Genomic DNA, 19,139 nt, shown 5'->3' on the forward strand with positions numbered 1-19,139 from the left:
GGAGACCAACTCCCCTCAGAAGACACAGTCTGAGGGAAAAAGCATGGTAAAGTGGGGAGCACAGGTGACGGTAGGTACCTTCTCCCTTACTCCTCCCATCTTCCCGGCACCTCGCCGCGTGTACTCAACCTCGTCTCACCCACCCAACCCTAGAACACGCTGAGAAACGCTTCCGGTTGGGATTTCTGCCCCTCTTTGTAACGGAAGCCTTAGCCCTGGAGAAGCGATAACTTGATTCCTCACCCTGGGGACGTCACCCTGAGCTGCATGGCCTAGTTCATCAGTCCCTCGAACCAGCAGAACTTAAGGAGAAGGACGCCTAGACCCGGGAGGCGAAGGATCAGGTAATAGCGTGCACGAGTCACGTGCTGGGCAGATCACGTGGCATGTGGGTCACGTGGCGGGGGTGGTGGTGTCACTTGGAGGCAGGGGAGGTCACCCTTACGCCAGGCCCTGGCCTGCCTTTCTTCTCTTGCACGAAGCCAGGGGCCCAGCTCCAGGTCCTCCGCAGCCTTTGTCCCGGGCCGTCCAGGATGTCCCCACACTCCCAACCCTGGAAGGAAAGGAGCCCCTGGTAGTTGGACGCCGCCGGCTCCGTGGTCGGCGCCTGTGGGAACACTCAGAATGGATGGCAGTAGTTCTCTGTTACCCTCCACACGACCAGTCCTGCACTGCTGGTTTATTTATCCAAAAGTTGCGGCAAGCGTTTTGCCTCGTTGGAGCCCCAGGAGACCTTAGTGTGTAGAGAGGCCACGGCCTGGACACATCCGGTTTGTGGACGCTCAGGGTTGAAAAGTCTGGGTTAAGAATGAAAAAAGGGGGCGGGGGAAGTGATAAGATTCAGAGGCCAGATTTTCTCTGCCAGTCAGGAGGGAAGAAAAAAAAAATCCTCATGGATTGTTTTGATAAGTAAAAATGCAAGTGGGTTTGGGAGAAGTTTTGTTTTGTTTTGTTTTTAAAGCAGTATCAGTGGTTTCTAGGTAGCCGATACCGAAGTATACTCTTCTGCCAATGGAACGCTGTGTATCTCCTGCAAAGGACTTTGACTACTCCATTGGCAGAGTTAAAGCACACCAGCTCCCGGAGAAAAAGCCCTGTGATGAAGGCCTCCAAAGGAGGAGGCCTATTTGCAGACTCCCTGGGCCTCACTGGTTTGGAACATTCTGAAGGGCAAACTAGTTAAAAAAAAAAGAAAAAAAAAATCCCTTGAGATAGCCGTTCACTTTTAAGCAGAAGCTAAGAAACGTCTGTGCCAGATTTTTCTTTTAGCGTTTATTGGCGGTTCGTTGGAAGTGTGAAAATATTCCATTACCAAAACATCCCTTGAAGTGTAGCACACAGCTCCGGTCTCCAGTATGTGGTCCCAAACCTTGTTAATTGTGGAGTTCGCCTAGGAGAGAATAACATCCTGCCATGTGGCTTGTACTGGAAAGAGCCCCTCTTCGCTGTGGACTTTAGAAGATTCTGCATCCATCAGCGGAGTGGCCTTGGGCTGCTTGCTCACCTTCTCGGAGCTGTTTCTCCATGTATAGCCCACCTCGCAGAGACTGCCCAGTGTTCAGGCGCCCCTGGAAATGGCAGAACATTATTCAAGGTTAGTTATTATGTTCTTTTCCCCATCCTCGTTCTCTTGGGCAGCACATATATTGTTTCCATGCTCTCTCCTAGCCTCCCATTTTTTTTCGTACACCCTCTCCCAATAGAGTAATTGCCCTACTCAGAGCTGCTTTCATTTTAGTAACCCTCCCACCTTCCACTCCCATCACCGCTCCTAGTGCCTCATCTCCTGTAGAACACCCAAGTGAAAACTAAATGCCTCCTGGCGCCAGAAGGAAGTTCTCATGTAATAGATACTTGTGGTGTCAGAGAGCAGGGATTCTGTACACTTTGTCAACCAGACCCTTAATCAACTCTTCCGTAAAAGAGGGGCCTCGCTTATTTACATACAAACTCTGTTTCCCTAAGCCCCAAGCCCCTCTGACCTCCAATTCTAAAATGGGCTCTCATAGATGATCAGAGAACAGGGGGGTGTTTTAGGAAATGTGCCCACTTTTTCTTAATCTCTCCCCACCATCCCCCACACCAACGTTGGCTTATTTGTGCTGCTCTGCCCAATTAGCAAGGATAATGAGCCAATTAGCTTGCAGGGCAAAAACCCACCCTGCTACATTCTTCTTTAGGTTTGATTCTCAAGCAGCACTCCCTAAAGATGTTGAAAAGAGAACCATGTCAGGTACCCTCCTGCCTTGTTTCATCACCCTGCCCCCATTCCTTCCTAGATTGCTACATTCAGGCAACTTCCTTTAGGGAAGACAGAATTAAAAGGAGAATGAAAGGCTAAACTGTAAACCCGGTGGAGGCAGAGAACATCTTGTTCATCTGGACATCCCCAATGTCAAGCAGCTTTGGAAGGGCACTACCTAAACATGTGATGGTTGAGAACCTCCACAAACACGTGAACACAGTTTAACTTTCACCCATAATTTATGGGAGGGGCACACTCAACCCATAATTTGCCCTTCATCTAACCAACTCAGTTTATTCCTATGTACTTTACCCTACTATCAACAGTTGCAGAAAGCCAATTACATTTCTCATTAACTGAGTGAACTTCTAAGTAATATTTCCTGTTTTCCTTATGCAGCTATCTACTTTTCATATATTATACTTGCCACAACCCCAGGGTTAATTCTAAATAACTGAAGAATTTGATTTATTATAAACATCCCAGCCACAAGATTTCTTCTTATAAAAATGCCATCTAGCTTTAAATACCATTTGTAACTTTTATTCCCGATTGAAAAAAAAACTCAGAATTTTTATAAACTTTCGGGAGATCACAGACCTTTGAAACCTCAGATTAAACTTTTTATCATAGACTAAGGAGAGAATGGAGCCCTTTAAAGTTGAATGGGTGAGCAGAGAAGGAGGATTCACAGAAAGAAGGATGGTAATCCGAGAAGTGAGAAGAAAAGCAAAAGAAAATAACGTCGCTGAAAAGCAGGGGAGGAGTTTCAGGATAGAATGGATGGGGATTCCTAGTTGAGATGGTATGGTAAGATTACATTTCCAAGTTTCCCTTGTGCTCCAAACTCGTAGTCATAAGGGTTAAGACATAAAACATAGGGATACGTGGGTAGTTCAGTCGGTTAGGTGTCTGCCCTCGGCTCGGGTCATGATCCCAGAGTCCTGGGATTGAGTCCCACGTCGGACTTTCTGCCCAGCGAGGAGTCTGCTGCTCCCTCTGCTTGTGCTCTGACAAAAAAATAAATAAAATATTTTTTAAAAGATACAAAAAGTAGAAGACTAGAAAGACATAGCCATGTTCAAAAGCAAGACCAATCAACACCTGTGCTGGCCAGGACTGGAACAGAAACTGGAATGTTGATTGGCGTTGAAGCTCCCAGCAGTTTTTCGGAGTCTCCTCCAGGCAGGAGCATCCCAGAGCTGAGTACCTCTGCAGGTAAGAGGAAAATAACTGTGTCATGTGAGGCAGGAGACTATCCTGGGTCTCTACTTAAATTAGGTTGCTGGAGCACGGTTCCATCTTGGTGGGTGCAGCCTCTAAGGAGGCAAAGGGAAGCAGGCCCAACCAGCATGTTGGCTCTCTGACTAGGTCATTTTCAGTTGTTTTTGTGTCTTAATTACGGGTCACACTTTTCTGCTTCTTCACATGCCTGGTAACTTTAGTTTGGATGCCAGACATTGTCCATTTTCCCTGTTGGGTGCTGGATATCTTTGTATTCCCATGAAGACTGTCCATCTTTGTTCTGGGATTCAGTTAAATTAACTTGGAAATGGTGTAATCCTTTTTGGGCTTTCTTTTGAGACCGGTAAAAGGAAGCAGAGCAGTGCTCATCCTAGGGCTAATCACTCCCCCTACTGGGGCAGGAATTTTATGAGCACTCAACCCAATGCCCTGTGAATCTTGATATTTTCCAGTCTAGCTGGAGCAGGTCTTGTTTCTGGCCCTATGTGTGTACCTGGCACTTCTCCCTTTAATCTTTTTTGGTGGTTCTTCCTTCAGCCTCTGGTTGTTTCTTCATATGCTCTTGCCGATCAGCTGACTCCTCCAGGGGTACCCTCGGCAGGTCTCGAAATTCTCTCCCTGGGTGACCCCTGCCTTTCTTCCTTCCTTCCTTCTTTTCTTTTCTTTCTTTCAAAATTTTATTTATTTACTTGAGAGAGAGTAAGGGAGAGAGAGATCACAAGCAGGGGGGAAGGGTAGAGGGAGAAGCAGACTCCCTGCTAAACAGGGAGCCCAATGTGGGACCTGATCCCAGGACCCAGGGATCGTGACCTGAGCCGAAGGCAGTTGTTTAACCTACTGAGCCACCCAGGTGCATGGACCCCTTCTTCCTGGTACTCTGTTCTGTAAATTCAGCTGCCTTGTTCTCTGCAATCCCAGTTCTGTCTTCATTCAAGGACTCTGCCTGGATTCTCCCTTTCTGCTCCTCAGCCTCTAGCCCTCCATCATAGCAATAGCTGGGGCAACCATCACAATTTTAGGGCTTGGTTTATTTGTTTCCCATCTCTTGGGGTCCACTGACCTTCACCACCTTGTACCAATGTTTCGAGAACCTCTATTTCTTGTGCTTTTGTTGTTTTGTGGTTGTTTCCGATGGAAGGGTGAGTCTTAACTATTTTGGCTACAAGTGGAAGCTTTTGGAGTTACATCTTAGGTGGAAACTATTTTCCTTTTTTTTTTTAAAGGATGAGAGTTGCTTAAGTATGGTTGTATTTTGAGGAAGAAATTACAGATACTAAAACTATATGAGAAACAGAAGGGAATGGTGATGGGCCAAGTTCCCAGAGGAGGTTGAAAGAACGGGGGCAGAGGTTGGCTTTGAAAAACAAGAAATATGCCCCTCTGCCTAAAATGAGATGAAAATAATGTGGGATGTGGGGCACCTGGGTGGTGCAGTCCGTTGGGCTTCAGAATCTTGGTTTCACCTTGGGTCATGATCTTGGGGTTATGGGATCAAACACTCCATGGGGCTCCATGCTCAGTGCAGGGTCTGCTTGGAACTGTCCCCCGTTCTCCTTCTGCCCCACTACTCCACGCACATGCTCTCTCTCTCTCTCTCAAATAAATGAATCTTTTTAAAAAATCATTTGGTGGGGCATGCCTGGGTGGCTCAGATGGTTAACCATCTGCCTTCAGCTCAGGTCATGTTCCCGGGGGTTTTGGGATCAAGTCCTACATTGGGCTCCCTGCTCAGCAAGGAGCCTGCTTCTCCCTCTGCCTCTGCTTCTCTCTCTTTCTTTGTCTCTCATTAATAAATAAATAAATATTTTGTAAAAAAAAAATAATGTGGGGTGCGACAGTAGATCAGTAGAAGTTAGTAACGGGAAATTTAAGAGGCTATTTCCTGATGGTCTCCATCTTCTCAGTAGAGTATAAATTCAGGTCATTAACTTCAAATAGATGAGTAGGCATGAGGTATCCAGATGAACAAAAGTGAGTAATGTGAGAAGTAACCATTTTAGAGACCATAAGAAAGCTCTGACTAAGTGTAAGGAAAATGATTTCAAGGGAGTGTAAGGAGCCTTAATGAGGTTGGCTGATGAGCATTTATACCCATTAACAACTGTGAAGTAATCTACATAGTAGTTGATACATAGTGGTTTTCAGTAGAAATAATTGAATCTTGATAACAAGATTGCCTGTTTACATCCTTTGTAACAAGAACTTGCAAGAATCAACCATTAATAGGTTCATTAGGTTTTGATGAGGTAGTGAGGCAATTTAGGAACATGGTGTTTAGGGTAGATACTTATAGACATTTAGATGAAGGTTCTATAGTTGCAGACGCATGGTATGCAAGAGAGAGACAAAATGAAGGTATACTTATAATTTTTTTCCTTTGGGGTTAAGTGAAGAGGGAAGGATTTACAAAAATGCAGTAACACTCTGTTGCACAAGTCTTGAGGGTGTCAATGACAGAGTACAATGCAAAAAAAATCTCACTGGCATGTGATATACAGTTTGGGAGGGGGAAGATGAGGTAGGTCAGATTGGCCCCCCACAACTCTTATTATTCTGCATACATAATTTCAATATCTCCTCACATTTTACAATAAAGGTGTTGAGGTTTAGAGAGGTGAAGTCCCTTCTGAGAATAACAGAGATAGTTGAAGGGGAACTCAGAATTCCAGAACAGGAGCCTAGCACTCTTATCATATTATGCCCATGACGATGAAATTTTATATGTCAGCTTGGCTGTGCCACAATATGCAGATATTTAGTCAAACATTGTTTTAGATGTCTTTGTGAAAGTTTTTGTTTTGTTTTGTTGGGTTTTTTTTTTTTTTTAGGTGAGCTTAGCATTTAAATCAGTAGATTTTCCTTAAAACAGATTATTCTCTGTATTGAGTAGGACTTATCAATCCGATGACTGTCTTAATAGAAAAAGACTGACCTCACCAGAGGAATAGTGAGTTCTGCCAGGAGATTGCCTTCAGACTTGAACTCCACTTCTTCCCTCTATCTCTAGCCTGCTAGCCTACATTGCATAAACTGCTTTTGGATAAAGAATGCTAATCCTGGAAAATTTAGTAAGCAGAATAATATGCTAGACACTCTGTGCTTAAATTTGGAATATTTAAATTATGAAGAAATAGTGAATCTCATAGTTCCTGAAATTTAGTCCTTACTTTAGATGCCATGGAAAAATTAGTCTAGCCAGGGAGGAAAATGTTCCAAGTAACTAAAAAATATCAACACATTGACTTGATATTTGCTTTTAATATTAGGCAACTTGGTTGAAAAATATAAATTTTAATTGGAAATTTTTCTCACATTGCTTGGATGATTATAACCACTGAATATTTTCTTTTAATAGAATTATAATTCTCATACCACAAAATTCAGTCTTTACAAATGTCCAATTCCGTGATTTTTAGTACATTCACAAAGTTGTGCAAACATTACCATTATGTATTTACCAGCCGTTTTTATCATCCCTAAATGAAATCCTGGAACAATTAGAAGTCACTCCCTACATTCTGGAAGTCACTAATCTTTCTGTCTCTGTTTATTTGCCTATTCTTGACATTATTACATAAATGGAATCATCTAATTGCATTTATAAGCCATGCAAATTATAAACCACACATATTTGTGGCCTGGTTTATTTCACTAAGTATGATGTTTTTCAAGGTTTATCCATGTTTAACATATAATAGTATTTCATTTTTATATGGCTAGATAATATTCCATTGTCTTTACATACCAAATTTTGTTCATCCATTCATCAATGGATGGACATTTGGTTTGTTTCCATTTTTTGGCTATTAGGAATAATGATCCTATGAATGTTTGTGTAGAAGGTTTTGTATGAACATGGTTTCAAGTGTCTTGGGTATATATTGCAGAGTGGAAATGCTGAGTCATACAGTAAGTCTATATTTAACTTTTTGAGAATCTATCATATTGTATTCCAAAGCAACTATACCATTTTATATTTACAGAAGCAATATAGAAAGTTTCTAATTTCTCATCCTCACCAATACATTTTACTGGTTTTTGTTTTGATTATATTCATCCTAGTGGTTGTGAAGTGATGCCTCATTGTGGTTTTGATTTGCATTTCCCTAATGACTAGTGATGTTCAGCATCTTCTTATGTACTTGTTGGCCATCCATGTGTCTTCTTTGGAGAAATAACTGTTTGAGTTCTTTGTCCATTTTTAAATCGGATTGTTGGTCTTCTTACTGAATTATAAGTTTACTTTATTTATTTTGGATAAATATATGATTTGGAAATATTTTCTCCAATTCTGTGGGTTGTTTTTTCATGTGATAGTATCCTTTAAAGCACAAGAGTTTCTAACTTTGACAAAGTCTAGTTATCTTTTTTTTCTTTGTGAGGCTTTGAGTATCATGTCTAAGAAATGTTTGTCTAATCTGTGGTTACAAAGATTTACCTCTGGATTTTATCCTAAGAGTTTTATAGTTTTAGATTTTATATGGTTGATTTTCAGTTATTTTTGTGTGTGGTGTGAGGTAAGGATTTAACTACTACTGCTACTTCTTCTTCTTCCTCTTCCTTTTCTTCTTCTTCCTCCTCTCCTCCTCCTCCTCCTCCTCCTCCTTCTTCTTCTTCTTCTTCTTCTTCTTTCTTCTTCTTCCTCCTCCTCCTCTTCTTTTTCTTCTTCTTCTTCTTCTTCATGTGGATATCCACTTATCCCAGCATCATTTGTTGTAAAAAACAGTTCTTTCCCCTATTGAATTCATATGTGGAATTTAAGAAGCAAAACAGATGGACATAGGGGGAAAAAAAGAGAGAGAGGGAAACCCGAAAACAGACTCTCAATTATACAGAACAAACCGAGGGTTGCTGGAGAGGAGGAAGGCAGAGGGATGGGTTAAATGGGTGATGGTTATTGAGAAACACTTGTGACGAGCAGTGGGTGGTGTGTGTAAGTGATGAATCACTGAATTCTATACCTGAAACTAATATTACACTGTATGTAAACTGAGGTTTAAATAAAAACTTGGGGGAAAAGGAAGGACATATCTATTCCTAGTTTGTCTGATGTTTCATCCTGAAGTAGTGTTGGATTTTGCAAAATGCTTTTTCTGCAGCTATCGAGATGATTGGTGGTTTTATCCTTTATTCTATTGAAAATTTATATATTACATTAACTGACCTTGGGATATTAAGCCAACCTTACATTGTTGGAATAAATCCCAGTTGGTCATGATGCATTATCCTTTTTTACATGTTGCTGGATTTGGTTTGCTGTATTTTACTAAGGATATTTGTGTATTCATAAGAGATATTTTTCTTTGTTATACTTTCTGGTTTTGGTATCAGGATAATACTGGCATCACAGAATGAGTTAGGAAGTATTCTCTCCTCTTCTATGTTTTGAGAGTTTGTGAAGGATTATTGTTAATTATTCTTTAAATGTTTAACAGAATTCATCAGTGAATTCATTGGCTTTTCTCTTTGGAAAATATTTTGACTACTAATTCAGTCTCTTGTTACAGATCTATTCAGAAATTTTATTTCTTCTTTTATTTTAAAGACATTTTTCATTTATTAATTTGAGAGAGACAGAGAGAGACAGAGAGAGAGAGAGCAGGGGGAGAGGCAGAAGCAGACTCCCTGCTGAGCTGGGAGCCCGATGTGGGGCTTGATCCCAGGACCTTGAGATCTTGGCCCAAGCCAAAGACAGATGCTTAACTGACTGAGCCACCCAGGTACCCCTAACATTTTATTTCTTCTTGAGGCAGTTTGATAGTCTGTGTCTTTAGCTGAATTTGTTTATCTAGATTACCTAATTTGTTGGCATACAGTTGTCCATAGCATTCCCTTTTAATTCCTTTTTTATCATGTTATAAAGTTAGTAGTATTGTTCCCTCTTTAATTCCTGATTTGAGTAACTTGAGTGTTGTCCCTTCTTTTCAGTCATTCTAGATAAATGTTTAATTTTGTTGATCTTTTCAAAGCACCAAGTTTTTATTTTGTTGACTATTTTTTATTTTGTTTTATTTATTTCCACATTAATCATTGTTTTCTTCCTTCTGCTTGTATTTAGTATAGTTTATTCTTTTTTTAGTTTCTTAAGGTGGAAGGTTATATTATTGGTTTGAAGTTTTTTTTTTTTTTCCTAATATAGGCATTTATAGGCATGGTAGATAATTTTATGTATCAGTTTGAACTTAAGGATTCCCAGATCGCTGGGAAAACATTTTTTTCTGGTCATGTCTGGGAAGGTATCTCCAGGTTAGTATTTGAATCAGTAGTCTGCATAAAAAATATTTCCTTCACCAACATGGGCAGGCATCACCCAATCCTTTGAGTGAATAGAGAACAAAAAGGTATAGGGGCAGATTCACTTTCTCTGCTTGAGTTGAGGTATCTGTCTTCTCTTGCTTTTGAACATGACCTGGCCTCTATCTTAGGTCTTCAGACTCAGGCTGAATTATAACACTAACTTTTCTAATTCTCCATCTTGCAGATGTCAGATCCGGGAACTTTTTAGCCTCTGTAATCCTGTGAGCCATTTCCTGTAATAAATCTCCTCCTATATATATCCTATTGGCTTTGTTCCTCTGGAGGACCCTGATTAATACAACAGATATAAATTTCCTTCAAGCACTGTTGTTAGTTGTATTCCTTAAGTTTTGGTTTGTTGTGTCTTCAGTTTTTTTTTAATAGGTATTTATTTATTATGTGTTATGTGTATGACATCATATGTAAGTATAACATTTTCTAATTTCCTTTGTGATTCTTCTTTTACTCTTCTTTTTTTAAGATTTTATTTATTTATTTATTTGACAGACAGAGATCACAAGTAGGCAGAGAGGCAGGCAAAGAGAGAGAGGAGGAATTGGGCTCCTTGCTGAGCAGAGAACCCGATATGGGGCTCGATCCCAGGACCCTTAGATCATGACCCAAGCTGAAGGCAGAGGCTTAACCCACTGAGCAATACAGGCACCCCTTCTTTTACTCTTTTTAAAGGTGTGTATTGCTTAGTTTCTAAATATTTTTGAATTCTTAAATGTCCTTCTATTCCTGGAGAGACAATTTCTATTATTTCAATCCTTTTAAGTTTATTGAGACTTCTTTTATGATGTAACCTATGTTCTATACTGGAGAATGTTCCGTGTGCACTTGAGAAGACTGTGTATTCTGTTATTGTTGTATGCAGAGTTCTATAGATGTCTGTGAAGTCTGTGATATTTATAGTATTGTTCAAGTATTCTATTTTTTTGGTTGATTTTCTTTCTAGTCCTATTATTAGAAATGAGATATTGAAGTTCCAATTATTATTGTTAAATATGCTAACTACTGCTTTAATTCTTAGAGTTTCTGCTTCATGTATTTTGGGACTCTGTTTTAGATTATTTCTTTTGGTTGTTCAAATCTGTTGAAATTACTGTAGTGAATTTTTCATTTTAATTTATGTATTTTTCAATTCCAGAATGTCCTTTGCTTTCTTTTTATAATTTCTGTTCCTATTGACATTCTTTATTTGGTGAGACATCATTCTCATATTTTCTTCGGCCTTTAGCTAAAGTTTTTTGCACATATTTAAAATAGTTAATATGGGCTCCTGGGTGGCTCACTGTGCTAAGCCTCTGCCTTTGGCTCAGGTCATGATACCAGGGTCCTGAGATCAAGTCCTGCATCGGGCTCTCTGCTCAGTGGAGAGTCTGCTTTCCCCTCTCTCTCTGCCTGCCTCTTTGCCTACTTGTGATTTCTCCCTCTGTGTGTCAAACAAATAAATAAAATCTTTAAAAAATAGTTAATGTAAGGAATATGTCTAGTAAATCCAATATCTGGGCTTCCTTAGGAATAGTTTCCTACTGGTAGATTTTTCCTCTCCTTGTATGGGCCATAATTTATTGCTTCTCTGCATGCCTCATAATCTTGATGACAGTGATGATGATTTTTAGTTTCAGGGGTAGTATTTAGTGATCATCAATTGTATATAACATTCAGTGCTCATTACATCAAGTGCTCTCCTTAATGCCCATCACCCCATTACCCTATCCCTGCCCCATTCCCCTCAAGCAGCCCTCAGTTTGTTCCCTGTAGTTAAGAGTCTGTTATGGTTTGTCTCACTCCATGTTTTTATCTTATTTTTTCTTCCTTTCCCCTATGTTCATCAGTTTCATTTCTTAAGTTCCACATATGAGTGTAATCATACATTATTTTTCTTTCTCTGACTGACTTATTCACTCTACTTCTGTCCCATGTTGTTGCAAATGACAAGATTTCATTATTTTTGGTGGCTGAGTAATATCTCATTGTATATATATATGCCACATCTTCTTTATCCGTTCATCACTTCATGGACATTTGGGCACTTCCTATGTTTTGGTTATTGTGGACATTGCTGCTGTAAACATTGGTGTTCATGTACCCTTCAAATCACTGTTTTTGTATCTTTTGGATAAATGCCTACTAGTATCATTGCTTGGTCATAGGGTAGTTCTGTTTTAGCCTTATTTGTATGAAAACAGAAAAGACCCCAAATAGGAAAAGCAATCTTGAAAAAGAAAACCAAAGCTGGAGGCATCACAATTCCAGACTTCAAGCTGTATTACAAAGCTGTAATCACCAAGACAGTATGGTACTGGCACAAAAACAGACACATAGATCAATGGAACAAAATAGAGAACTCAGAAATGGACTCTTAATTCTATGGTCAACTTGTCTTTGACAAATCAGGAATATCCAACATAAAAACAGTCTCCTCAACAAATGGTGTTGGGAAAACTGTACAACAACATGCAAAGAATGAAACTGGACCACTTTATTACATAATCCACAAAAATAAATTCAAAATGGATGCAAGACCTAAATTTGAGAAAGGAATTCATCAAAATCCTAGAGGAGAACACAAGCATCAACCTCTTCAGCCTCGGCTGGAGCAACTTCTTACTAGACACATCTCCAGAGGAAAGGGAAACAAAAGCAAAAATGAACTATTGGGACTTCATCAAAATAAAAAAGCCTCTATGCAGCAAAGGAAATGATCAATAAAACTAAAAGGCAATCTACAGAATGGGAGAAAATAATTGTAAAGGACATATCAGTTAAAGGGCTAGTACTCAAAGTCTGTAAAGAACTTATCAAACTCAACACCCAAAAAACAGAAAGTCCAGTCAAGAAATGGGCAGAAGACATGAACAGACATTTCTCCAAAGAGGACATAGAACTGGCTAACAGATGCATGAAAAAATGCTCATCACTCATCATCAGGGAAATACAAATTAAAACCACAATGAGATACCACCTCACACCAGTTAGAATGGCTAAAATTAACAACTCAGGAAACAACAGATGTTGACAAGGATGTGGAGAAAAGGGAACCCTCTACACTGTTGGTGGGAATGCAAACTGGTGCTGCCTCATAATTTTTTGCAAGCAAGTGAAAGTTTAAAATAATACAACGTGGCAATTCTGGAAATCAAATTCTTCCTCCTTGCCAGGTTTCACTGTTGTTATGTCGTTTTTGTCTATTTAGTGACCTTTCTGTACCAGTTCTGTGCATTCATGTGTGACCACCTAAGTTTACACTTGGTTAGCAGAGTGGCCCACTAATAGTTGGACAGAGATTTACTTAAATGCCTGAACCATTAACGCTCCCCGTCTTTGCTGGGGGCTTTCTCTGTGTGTTGGGAAACTATTTCAATGCTTAGTCAGATAATTTACAATTTTGCCTTGGCCTTCACTTTCTGCTTGCACAGAACCTCTAGGTCAGCTAGAGGTGAGAGTTTAGGCCTTTCAGATCTTTCCTAATCATGTGCACAGTTTGGGAATGTGCACAGACCTATCTGTGTTTGTGAGTTTTTTAATTCCCAGAAACAGCTCAGAGCTTTTCAAAGCCCCTGTGAAATTCTCATTCCCCAGATTTTCCCTTTTAAATTTTTGATTAGCCTATTATTTCCCCCCACTCCTATTTACTACTTTAGGTTCAGAGTTAAACAATTGCCTATAATTGTTTTTGACAATGTGCGTGGGGAAGAGACTTTTTGCACCAAGTGACCTCTGAGTCAGGTTAAATAAAGATATCTTTTCAGTTAGGGTCTTCCAGGAGCTAACAGGTCAAATAATGACAGTTCTCTCACAATGAAGCTTTAAAGGAGCCCCACCACATTTTTCTTCCCACAGCAGTTTTCACTGTGGTATTGAGCTGTCCATTTTCAAGGCTACTGTAGAATTAGAGAGGAGGTATGGGAATAGGACAAATTAACATGGCACAAATCACACTATTCTTACCACGATTCAGCAGTTTTTCTTTAAAAACTACTACCAAGCTTGCTGGGAGCCTTTGGTTAATTTCTAGTATTCCGAAAATATTGACTCTGACAATTTTGGTGAGTTTTCTCATTGCTTTTATGGAGGGGAGAATTTTTGAAGGTCCTTAATTTGTCATTTTTGCTGACATCATCCCCTTTCCCACTGAATTTTAATATGTATTATGTATATCATTAGATCCAATTACAAGTTCAATAAATTAAGCACCAGTTCTCCTGTTCATATGTAAGAAGGAGAATGTTAATAGGTACCACATATGTTGAGGAATTCACATTCAGTATTTTCTGAAGTTTTCAGCTCCCCTTGGTGCAAGAATCAGAGCGAGCAGTGGAACCCAAAGAACAGCTAGCTTTTGGGATTCAAAATATTTTCTTTACATTGCTTGTTTAACACAGCCTCATATGTAAATACACTCCTCCGGGGTATCTGCGTTTTTACCTCTCCATCTTCCTCAGTCGCTTCTCTATGGTGAGACTTTCCATGACAAGAACTGAATCATTCCCTTGAGAGGATCTGGTGTAGGAACAACTGTGACTGAAAGATTTTTCCTCCTAATCCAAGAGGGAAAGCTACTTAGAGGAAGTGAGGGGCTTAGCTTTTTGCATCTACGATGATGACAACTTGATGTTCTCTAATACTTTTATAAAACAATCCATAGGTGTATAAAAGCAAACAGAAAATATTTAGCTTCTTATATTTTTATCTCCCAAATACTTTTACATACAAGCATGAGTCTACGACTACCACCAAGTAACATTAGTCATCCAGCATACATTGAATCAATAAATTCTGTAATGAACCCGGTTAATTTAAGTTCATTCTTTCAGCAAAAGCATGATGAGCACCTACCATAGACTAGGCCTGTGATTGCATTTGGTCATCATTCTTCCAGAATTCCAGAATTCTCATATTCCTTCTCTAACCTGGTTGCAACCCTGGACTGTGGAATTGACTTTATTTTTACTGCCCCTTGCTTTATTGTAAACCCAGAACAAAGCGACCCAGATGTCATACAAAATATCCAAGATTTTTCTTTCTCTGCACCCCCCCCACATAAAGTAAAATTAAAAAACTACCTATGAAACCAAGAAATAGTAGAAATAGTTTTTTTTTCTTTTTAACCTCATAGCACTTCCTAGTATAGGACAGGGAATACTAGAGAATGGTCTTCTGTTAGTTCTTTCTCCACCTCTTTTGCTTAACATTCAGAGATATACTTAGATACTAATTTGAGATAATGAGACTGTGGGAAAATTTTCCTCTTGAAAGAGTCCACTCCTATACCAAATATGTTCAGTGTATCATTTCCAAAAATATTTCATTACTTCGCTTTGTAGAGTTCAGAATATCTTGGTTTAGTTTTAGAAGTAGTGAGGTCGCTAAGGTTTTCCCATTTACCCTCTGTCACCTTGTTTCTTCTTTGTGCATCGGCAGACATAGTTGTATGTGGCTTGATATTCCCAGTTATGTGGGGGAGGGTGGGAACACCGACAGCTGCCAGAACGGCTGTGGTGGTGGACGGCTGGATGCAGGTGCATATACTGCCTCAATTTGACAGGCTTTCAGGCCTGCATAATCTCTAGTGATATCCAATATCCTATCCAATAAGGTTCTTAAAAACAACAGAACCAATACACTTACATATATTCACCATGGCATGGAGTTCCATAATGTTTGCTCAGATCTACATGGATAAAACATCTGCAATGTGTTATTTTTGTGATCTGCATGGTCACAGTGTTACAGTAGCTTAGCAATTAAATCATGCACCTGACATTATGATACTTGGTTATCTCCATGATTTTCTTTTTGCCTATACCCAGTATAGTACATACAGATTAGAATTCTTAAGTTTTCATAGAAGTTTCTTGCCAGAGTGGTACAAGGGGTAGGTGGCAACTGCTGATTGAGTTATTCTTCTGGGAGAATGTTCGTGCCTCTGACTCTGAGATTCTTTTCAACTTAGTCGCATTCTGCCACTAACTCACTAGGCCGTGAATGAGTCACTTAACTTTCTAAATCTCTATTTTCTTGGTTGTAAAATGAAATGAACAGCCCCTGCCTGGTAGCACCCCAAGGCAGTCTGAGAACGAAATGATAAGAATGCATGAGACGAGAGCTAAAAATTACTTCTCCTCCCTGTGAGGTTCTCACCTGTGGAGAGAAGAAGCGCTAGCACAGTGAGAGTCCAAAGTATCATCATTTCAGGCAGAGAAGTAGTGAATTAAAGTCATGGCTCTGGGAAACCTAGATTGGAGGATGTGGCTCAGACCTGAGGCCAAGGTCAGGTCCCCTCCTACCTAACCCAAATAAAACAACTCTGTATTGGCAAAGAGAGCTGAGTCTGCTGCAGAGTCTTCCAGTCCACTTACTGAAAGTTCACAGACTGCTTCTGGAGGGCCGGAGGGACTGGGATGCAGAGAGAATGGCAGGCATCCCTCCTGAGTGGAACAGGCTCTCTGGAAGTGGTTTTGTTTTGTTTTGTTTTTTTTGTTTTGTTTTGTTTTGTTTTTAACTGAGTGGCAGGAAGTGCTATGGCTTGCATCAGAGTAGGAGAGGGATCTCACTGCACGAGTACAGATCTGTCAAGGAGAACTAAATGTCATGCCACAGATGAGCAGTGATCTGTGATCTCATTAATCTTGGAAAAAGGCTCCCACCAAACAGATTAGCACCTCTCCCACCTGAGAGGAGGGACAAGAAAAGGGAGAAGGAGTTTGGGAGTGTTATCATCTCTCTCCAAAGTGAGGAAGAGACTGGAAGTTTACCACTCTATAGATTTATGAGAGAGAAAGAGAGTCCCCTCCTCTCATCCAAGGAGGGCAATGAGATATGCAGATGGATTGCTATTATAGAGTTTGTCTTATTGAAAAGTCTGAGGAAATTGTTTAAATAAGTTACATTAAAAGCTACTCGCCCAGTCCCTTCATTTTACAGTATGAAGGAGCCAAGAACAAGTCGGTGACTGGCTCAACTAGTTGATGGCAGTTGTCTAGTTCTTAGAAAGATTAGGTTCAGAAAACAGGCCACTTGCCAGCAGGGTGAGAGGCCATGGGCTACCAGAGAGCAGCATAAGACCACTGAGTGCTCTGGGGAACAGGGAGAGTGTGTTCTTACAGAGGAGAGGGAAAACCAAAACGGATGTGGTGGAGATGAAGATCATAATTTTGTTTAAAGCAATTTTGTTCAAATATTAAATTATAGCTATGCTTTAGATAATCAAGATAAAGTCAAGTCATTAACATGATTTTAATTATGTGAAAAGGGAATAGGTATTTTCTTCTCACTGCCCTTTGGAAGGTGCATTTTCTTCTCTGTAGTATTTACCCTCCAGTCCTTATGATAGAAATAATACACAGGGATCCTTTGGGAAGCAATACTCTCAGTCCATCTGGTAAAAATGCAGTTGACCTACCCCCAATGCTAATGGATAGTCTGCTGACTAAGACCTGACCAGACAGAACATTTCATTTCCCTGACCACAGGAACTGATTCAGTGGAGGGCATGTGGTCCAATCTAGGCAAATGGCAACCTTTTCCTGGACCTCTTACAAATGAGGATTCCCTTTGCTGGAGAGTTCACAGCTGAGATGGTATAATATAAACGTAGAGCTACTGTTGACCATCTTGTCACCATGAGGAAGGAGTTGGCTTCAGAATAAAGGCAGCCAAGAGGAAAAAATATTTTCCAGAGGAAAATATTAGTCTGAAAGAGGGAGAAACCTATTTTTTATTATATTTTTGAGCATCTTAATCAGACATAGCCAAGATCAACATTCCACTACAATTTTCACTTACATGGGCCAGTACATTCTGTACTTCCCTTTGTTTTTGTTTAAAGCATTTTAATTAAGATTTCCATCACCTAAAGTCAAAAGAACCCAAATATACTTTCTCTTTGGTACCTCATGTGGGTAACATGGTTCTTCTCTCCTCTTCTTCCTTTTTTCTCTTTAATTACCCAGGTATATCCCAACCTGAATAAGAAAACAAAGAATCATATTCTATTGAAGATCAGGAGAATATTCTATTTTTTCAATAATATTACGTTATTTTTCTTACCCAAGACTGTCATTACGTTCACAGCATGGTAATAACAGAGAAGAAATCTTCTTTTAGTTATTTATTGCTGTGTAACAAGCCACCCCAAAACTTTGTGCTTATATAGCAACATAGTCTTATCATATTTGATAATGTTATCTGTCAGGAATTTGGGGATCTGCTGGATGACTCCTCTTCTTCACAGGGCATCAACTAGGGTCAGTTGGAGATGTCCAACCATTGGCTGGCCTGGTTGGGGCAGGTCAAGATGGTTTATGTCTGACATCTTGGTGGGGTGACTGGAAGGCTGGCTTCAATTGGGACCCCTTTCCATTTAGTCTCTCAGTTTCCTTATGTATTCTTTCACAGTGGCTGGAGACTTCACAAGTGATAGCCCCAAGAGGTCTTGGATGTAAGCTGCAAGGCTTCTTATAACCTAGACTCAGGAGTCAAACAATGGCCTTTTCACCTCATTTTATTGGTCAAGTAAGTTACTGAGGCCAACTCAGCTTCTGGGGGAAAGGAATTAGACAATTAGACTCCATGTTTCAATGACAAAGAGTAGGAAGGTATTTGTGCCCGTCTTTAATCTACCACAAGGTGGGATAGCAGTGGGAAGAGCTCCAGCTTTAGGGTTGGACAAACCTGTCTAAGAAGAGCTTCATCGTTCCCTAGCTGTGATTACTGAGGTTACTTGTAAAATAGGGAATAATAAAACTTTTCTCATAGACATTGTGAATTAAGTGAAGTAATTTGTGTGAAGTGTCCTAGGACAATGTTTGGTACTTAGTAGTTATTCACTAAGTTGTGGTTGGATTTATCTTTTGATTATATGTTTTCTTTCTGCCAAGGAATCTCTCTCAATTGTGACAGATGATTAAGTATGCTGAGATTTTGTGTGCATTCATTAACTCTCACTGTGTGGAGGAATTTTGGGTGGTCACAAGTTAATTCATGAACTCTAGCTGCCTCTTCTTGGTTCCAGAGCTAATATTATTGTAGATTGTTACAGATAATATCAATCTGCCTGGGCCAGAATCATTCATTTTGTAGAGGACCAGTGTCACCAAAAGGTAACAAATTCAGCATCTGTGTTCAGGGCTACCATTCTTTTTCAGCATGGCCTTTCTCAGTTCACCATAGCCCTTGCCACAAACTACACTCAGATCGGGGCTGAGTACAATTCAGCATCGGGTGTCATTGAAGGGCATTAGAAAAGCCACTTGAGAGCGCAACAATTCATCTGCATGGAAATCTCATCCGTGACATCTGGGATCCCCAGTCAGCATCAGAATTCCCTTGGTATTGACGTCAG

General features: G+C 40.0%; 1 long non-coding RNA gene across 1 annotated transcript; it reads right to left on the reverse strand.

The window, feature by feature from the left end:
* Positions 1 to 1,325: 1,325 nt before the first annotated feature.
* On the reverse strand, positions 1,326 to 17,714 carry LOC116575174. The gene is made up of 3 exons (XR_004279631.1): positions 17,689 to 17,714; positions 1,505 to 1,568; positions 1,326 to 1,390 (listed from the first exon to the last, which is right to left on the reverse strand). It is a non-coding gene; the product is annotated as an uncharacterized LOC116575174 (long non-coding RNA).
* Between the last annotated feature and the right edge of the window lie 1,425 nt (positions 17,715 to 19,139).

This window comes from Mustela erminea, chromosome 16 (genome assembly GCF_009829155.1).
Source record: "Mustela erminea isolate mMusErm1 chromosome 16, mMusErm1.Pri, whole genome shotgun sequence".
Classification (NCBI taxonomy): Eukaryota; Metazoa; Chordata; class Mammalia; order Carnivora; family Mustelidae; genus Mustela; species Mustela erminea.